Raw genomic sequence first — 7,488 nt, 5'->3', positions numbered from 1 at the left:
GAATTGTGTCAACATATTTATAATGTACAGTCTATTTTATAAACAACTACTGTCATCATCCACTAAATTTAGCTAACAGCTATTGATAAAGCTGGCTAGCTAGCTAACGCCGACACAGACTATCGTATAAATGCAGTCAACATATCATGCAAAGAAAAGTGATTACTTCAAACTACAGTCTCGCATAGTCAGACCTAAATCCACACTTTGTTTTAGCCCTGTTCCAGCACTGGAGAGTATATAATATACAGTCTCAAAGTTTGTAGTAAAACAATCATAACTGTGTAATTTTAATTATGCTACCTCATCTGTCAGCATGATGCCGGTGAATCACGTTCAGTCTCTATGGAGCGTGTGCGTGAGCACGAGCAACAGGCTGCAGTTCACTTAATGGCCACAGGTGTCATTAATAACAAGTGTTTCTGAATCTTACGTACTGCACCTTTAAAGAAATATTACGTGTTCAATACAAGTTAAGCTCAGTCGACAGCATTTGTGTCATAATATTGATTACCACGAAAATTTATTTTGACTTCGAGGTTACAGTGAGGCACTTACAAGTGATAAGAAGTGAATGGGGAAAACTCTGGAGAGTTTAAACAGAGAAATGTGAAGATAATAATTTAATTAAAGCACTTACATTAATTCTTCGGTTAAAATTCACGTGTTATTTGAGCTTTAAAGTTGTTTAAATCGTTGTTTTCACAGTCGTTTTAGTGTTAAATGCGTTATGTTGTCATGGCAACAAAGTTTTAAAATTAGATATAACTTTACACAGAAAATGTTAGTAAGTAAGGGATAATGTACAGTCAGCCAGTTGTTATCGCACAACACACCCCGACAGGGTGATCAGAAGCGGAGGGGTCCTGATCACCCTGAAAGCGTTCATTTTGTGATAACAACCGGCTTACTGTACATTATCGCTTATTACACGGCTGCCAATAAAATAGAGAAATACATGGACATATAACATTGAACTGCACTGAATTATGTAACTTGAGAAGAAAGAAATCGCTGAACAGCTGAAATCAACCTCTGACTGCTCATTATTCAGCCTATTACAAGACTACTTGCCAAATAAATAAATAAATATACTGTACATGAAACATTGATTTAAGTTGAAATTATTAGCTTACTTGTTGAGATCGTACAGTGAACTAAGAAGCAGGAGAGACGGTTCGTACTCGCAGTACCCGGATGAGCGGTCTGATATGTGGATGTGCGGTTGTTACAGAGCAATAACAGACCGCTAGATGGCGCCATAGACCAATCAGAATCGAGTATTCCAGAGAGCTGTGTAATAAGTGATTTTATCACACTAAAATCATGTTAACACACATATTGTTTAGGTCTTTTGGCTTCACTTTTGAAATAGTGAGTATTTTAATGTTTATGGATTGGCCCCATTCACTTCCATTGTAAGTGCCTCACTGGAACCCAGATTTTTGCCCTTTTTTTTTTTTTTTAAAGTTGAAATTAATTATCATGGCAATCAGTATTGTGCCACAAATGCTTTCGATTGAGCTTAACTTGTATTAAACCCGGAATATTCCTTTAAGGCGCTCACATAATGTGGGTCAGATCATCGAGTGCACTTATTATCTGAAATAAAGTTGAAATATTTTCTGTCTCAATCTTAGTCAGAAATCCATTTGCTTCATGTTCCCTTTTTTCAGTTTGGGTTATTTATTGTAGGTTACACTATTGTTTTGCATTAAGATGGTCAGCAGATGTCTATTAAGTAATAGGTTGTTTTGCTAGCATGGCAGTTGAAGTGACAGTGGTGACTGAGATGGCCGCTGGAATCACGTGCAGAAGTTTCTAGAGAGATCTGGCTCCTTCACGCACTCAGACTTCGAGCCTAGTGAGGAGGTGAGGGAACAAACATTTTAGACTTTGAGCTTAATTTTTTACTATATTATCCCCTCTTTTAGTTGTTTAATATTTTATTTTTTTCCTTTCTTTTTTTAAAGACACTCCAGTTTCTGTTAGAAACATGCAAAATCCTGGTCATCGGAGCAGGGGTCTTGGCTGTGAACTACTGAAGAACCTATTAATATCTCCATTATATGCTCATGTCTACTACTGTATAATATGTCATATCTGTATTTTTAACTCCAAACCATTCTTTCATTAGTTTTACTTTTCAAACATAATTGTGTCTGATCATACTTGACTCTTTTTAGACTCTGTCAGGGTTTCGTCATGTTCATGTTGTGGATATGGATATCATTGATGTGTCCAATCTCAACAGACAGTTTCTCTTTAGGTAAGAATGTTTACATTTTGAAACACAAATTTGTTGCTTGTAACATTATTTTCCAGTTTGTTTTGTTTATGTATATTTTTAAAGGCCCAAAGATGTTGGACATCCTAAAGCAGATGTGGCAGCTGAGTTTATAAACCACCGTGTTCCTGGATGCAACGTTGTACCGGATCTTATAAATTGCACGTGAGTGCAATTTTATTTATATATTGTAAACTGTCAATATGAAGTATGTATAGAGTATCTTACTGATGTTTCTGTTTTGTCCTGTAGAGTTTCATATCATTGTGTGTGGGCTGGAATCTGTCATTGCCAGGTGCTGGATCAATGGGATGCTGGTCAGTGCTGATTTATCATATATGACAAATGTGTCTCATTGTCACTGAATTCTAAAAATCTGATTTTCTCTGGATTCAGACCTGACTAATACCTACTGAACCGTGAAAAGTGACTTAGATTACATCAAAAGCCAGTGAACAAATGTGTGCTGTTAATATATGTTAAGTTATTTTACTCTTTTAAAATAACTCATGAAAAGTCCATATTATACAGATGGATTGGATTCTCATTTTACTATTGATGGAGCCTAGCCTGGATGTATAAGATTTGACAGATGTGTTTTTGTGTAACTGCCGTTGGTGTGGTCTCTCTTCAGTTGTCCCTGCTTTGTTATGAAGATGGAGTTTTGGACCCCAGCTCTATCATTCCTCTGATAAATGGAAGGACAGAGGGCTTCAAATGGAAGGGTCATTCTGCCAGGAATTACGGCATATATAGACTGCACACTGGAGCTTTATCCCCCTCAAGTAATGTAGCCTCTCCCTCATAGTGATTATTAACTTTCTATGCTGTAATTATTATTACAGGAATTTTAAAGTTTGTTAAAAAATCAGATAATGGACTACATCATTTTACAACAAATATTGCACATGCAGACACGATATTGGTGGAAGTAGTTAACAAACGTGCTTTTTGTAAATCACTCTGGATAGGAGAGTTTGCTAAATGTCTTTAAATTTAAGTGCAAATGGATTCAAAGCACTAAATGAACAGCTATTATTACATTTTTCACTATAAATTTTGACCATACACTTGTACATGCCTGTACTGTCTAAAACACTTGTAAAGTGTTGTGATTAATTGACTATCGGTTTTTGTCCATGATTCCTTCAGATTAATTTCCCAATGTGCACTATTGCCTCAATGCCACGACTACCAGAGCACTGCATAGAGTATGTGAGAGTGCTGCTGTGGCCCAAAGAGAAACCGTCTGGAGGTGAGCAAGCTCTTTGTTTTAATCAACTTGTCTTCATTCGACAACTATGACCCCATTTCTACCTGGTATTAAGATGTGTTTTAGGTGATCCGATCACATGTGGTCAGCCCTAAATACAGGTCTAAACGGGGTCTGAAACGCTTTGTGATCAGATCACAGAAACCACATACGAATATGTTCAAAAAAGCATGTGACCAGATCGCATTTGAGGTGTAAATGCTAATCCGTCCTGTATGCATCCCAGCAGCAGTTAAGCACCGCCCCTCACCTGTCAATCAACTACTGCGCTAAAACAAAAGTTTAAACTTTGCCATTACTAGAGGCTTTAAAAGGAAATAACCGTTTGATCGGAAAATATAAGAAAGTGGATACGTGCACAATCACGAGAGCTTCACGGATCTTCTTTAGTGAGTCTGATATCAATACAGATGACAAGCACGAACACCTGAACTTCTTTTAACACAGGTAATCCACTAAAATAACGGATAATTCTGCTTGACATGTTGCGTTTGTGCTTAGATTAAATTTCAACCGCATCTGGGAGAAAAAGCGCGTTGTTTTTTTCGCACTTATACATCTTAATACCAGGTGTAAATGGGGCCTATAAGTCACCACAGTCATCTCTCTGGGTTTCTGTACTTTGCATGGACTTTATGTATCTGATTAAAGTGTGTACTTTTGTGACAAAGTATGTAATAAATATTGACGTACATACTGCAGTCTTTGCTCGTGTATTTTCAGATGCTGTTGCTCTGGAAGGTGATAACCCAGAGCATATTCAGTGGGTGTTCCAGAAGTCTGTAGAGAGAGCTGCTGAGTTTAATATCACTGGTGTCACCTACAGACTCACTCAGGGTAAATCCACACAGTCAGCCTGCTGTATCATAAGAGCTTTTTATAGACCATTTTCTAAGATGTTCATGTTGTTGTTGTTTTTTTTAAAATTTTTTTATTTCTTTCAGGTGTGGTTAAACTAATCATTTCTGCTGTTGCATCCACAAATGCAGTCATTGCTACAGACAGGAAAAACAACTCTTTTCCTCACTCTGTTTTTTCTTATCAAATCACCTTTTTGTTTCCTTATATATTCATGTGGATTTCATGAGATTTGAGTTGAGGACTAGTTTACTGTATATTGTCAAGTTTTAATTTATGTATTTTGTGCACACTGAATATTGTCCTATTTGTATGGATTTGTTACTTGCTGGTCTGTTGCATTGGAGACACTTTTTGATTGGACAAAAATAGTGTAAAAAATAGTGTGTAGTGCACGATGAGTCATCAATATTTTTTATCTGTTTTTGTGTGTGTGTGTGTGTGTGTGTATTTGATGCAGAGCTGGGATTGGCTGATGGACAGAAGTTACCTGTCACTGATGTCACCACACCTCAGACTGTCCTCTTCAAGCTAAACTTTACATCATAAACATGCACCATTAACCATGTACAAAAACTCTGATAAATGGCAAAGGTTCCTCAAACTCACTTGTGTAACTGTTTCTTTTGCAACATATACTGTACTGACTATTTCCATATATTTATACAAATATGTCACTTCATGTATTTAAAGCCTGTGTTAGCTTTGTACTTTAAAAATAATCAGAAACATTTTCTTTATGTTTTCTTTAATTTGTAACTAAACATTCATGAGGAATGTTGTCAGTTTTTTAAACAGTCCAAAAAACCTAAGGATAATTTAAGTTCTGCTAATAATTCTGCGTATGTCAGTAACATTTGAATTAAATGTAATTTTATTTGTTAGCATTTCAGTCCTTTTAAATGTGTTGTAAGTTAATGAATGTAAATGTTTTTCTTTTATATTTTTGAATGAATTTATAGTAAAAATCCTTTTTAACATTTATAAAAAAATTAATAAAATATTTGCCATATTAACTGATTTTAACATACTTCAGAACTGACCTAATTTGGTTAGTTATTGATTAGCAGACTTTTAATGATCATTTATAAAGTTTTCCTTGAGGAGGTTTTTGATAGTTGATGTGTGCAATGCATTTTGCAGTGTTTACTGCGTGAAGTCATTGTACAGGCCTGTAATCCTTTGTGAACGGGACAAAGAAAAATGAAAAGATTGGTTTCAGTACAGGTATTTGAGTCAGATGTACTTTTAATTTTTTTTTTTTAAGTGTTAAACCTTAAGGCCCATTTTCACAGACAACACTTAAGCCTAGTCCCTGACTAAAATGTCTGTTTGAGCTGTATTAACTCAAAGCGACTTGCACAGACTTATCTTAAAATAGTCATAGATTTAGCCTGTTCTGGATTAAACAAAGCCGATAGCAAGATGGGGGATTAGAACTACTCTAGGACTAAACTGAAGCTTAAATTAATCCTTCAAAGAGGCAGTTTTAACTTCTGCTTAGTACTGTTTGTGAGGGAGCATGGACTTTTTGGAATATCTAAATGAAGACCAACATGCACTACAGAGGCCAGCCAGATGAGTACTTGTGGATAGGAGTAATCCATTAAATTACTTTGAAATAGATTTTCGAGACCACTTTTATATGAACAAAGAAAATGCATTGGAGATAATACCTTTGCTTGAGCCTAGACTTTCCTCTCTGCCTCAAAGTGGGAGGCCTTTACCCAATTGTCTCCAAGTTCTGATCACTTTGAGGTTTTTGGCATCTGGAATCTTTCATTATGAAACTGGTGATTTGTGTGGTGCCAGTTAAGCAACTGTGTGTAAAATAGTTCACAAAGTCTGCAGGGCCATTTGTGAACTGAGGAATCTTTACATCAAGTTTCCTGATGCTGCTGGCCAAGCCAACTATAAAGTGCAATTCTATGAAAATGGGCACTTCCCAGGAGTGATTCGATGTATAGATGGATGTCATGTTCCCATCAACTCCTGATACTGAGTACAGAAACTGAAAGACCTGGTTTCCATCAATATTCAGGGTGTATCCACTCCTAATTTAGAGTTTTCAAACATTGTTGCCCGTTGGAAAGGTGCAACTCACGATTTAAGGATTTTTCCTCAACTCTTCATTGTGTGCTCAGTTTCAGAGAGGACAACATAATGGACTACTACTTGGTGACAGTAGATATGGTCAGAGTAAAGTTTTATTCACTCCATTCATAAATCCCACAACAGCTGAGCAGCAAAGATACAACAGAGCTCATATCCATAGGAGAGGGATGGTCGAGCGTATGTTTGGAGTATGGAAAAAATCTATTCCAGTGTTTATGCAATACACTTAGTTTCAAGCCAAGATGCTGCAAGGTGATCATTGCTACAGCTGTGCTGCATGACTACCTGAAGCAGCATTGCTGTCCTGATCCTCCAATGGAAGATCAAGATCAAGCAGATGTGCCCATGGCCGAGGCAGGCAATGATCAACGAGGACTTGCACACAGAGTTGCATTCACATTGCAGCACATCAACTAGATGAAATGCATTTCAATATGGAATGTATTTATTATGGCTTATTTTTGCTGTGATAATGTTTGTTCTGTACAAAATTCAAATAGTGTGCAGCAAAATTAAATAAGACTAAACCAAGGCTGGTTTAAAATGAAGTTTGTGGTGATTAAAATGCTCCCACTCATTAATATCCAAATTACAAAATATTTTTTACATATCATATTGTTCACCATGGCTGGTAATCACAATTGTCTCCTTATTGTATCTTTTTTTGGATCATACCTCTCTCTGCCAACTTCATATCCAGTTCAATCTGTAGAATTCTCATTTTCATTTTATGTTCTTCCTTCAAACATTTCATTTTATGCTCATGAAATTCTCTGGCTAACTTTTCATGCACGGTCATCTTGTTTATTCTCTGCTGAAAGGTGGTGGCAGCATCTTTTCTCAGGGATGCTGTAGCAGATGTGGAGGGTACACACTCATTGTGCACTGGCTCTTCCAACCTGTTCAGATTCTTTTCCTCTGGAAAAAGAACACTGTTAGAAGCACAAATAAACTC

At 36.5% G+C, this 7,488-nt stretch overlaps 1 pseudogene; it reads left to right on the top strand.

Annotated features, from left to right (window-relative positions):
- Positions 1-2,222: 2,222 nt before the first annotated feature.
- On the top strand, positions 2,223-5,448 carry LOC127420246 (NEDD8-activating enzyme E1 catalytic subunit-like; annotated as a pseudogene).
- The last annotated feature ends 2,040 nt before the right edge of the window (positions 5,449-7,488 follow it).

This window comes from Myxocyprinus asiaticus, chromosome 29 (genome assembly GCF_019703515.2).
Source record: "Myxocyprinus asiaticus isolate MX2 ecotype Aquarium Trade chromosome 29, UBuf_Myxa_2, whole genome shotgun sequence".
NCBI classification, from domain to species: domain Eukaryota; kingdom Metazoa; phylum Chordata; class Actinopteri; order Cypriniformes; family Catostomidae; genus Myxocyprinus; species Myxocyprinus asiaticus.
The sequence above is the reverse complement of the archived record's forward strand: the minus strand, read 5'-3'. Positions and strand labels throughout refer to the sequence as shown.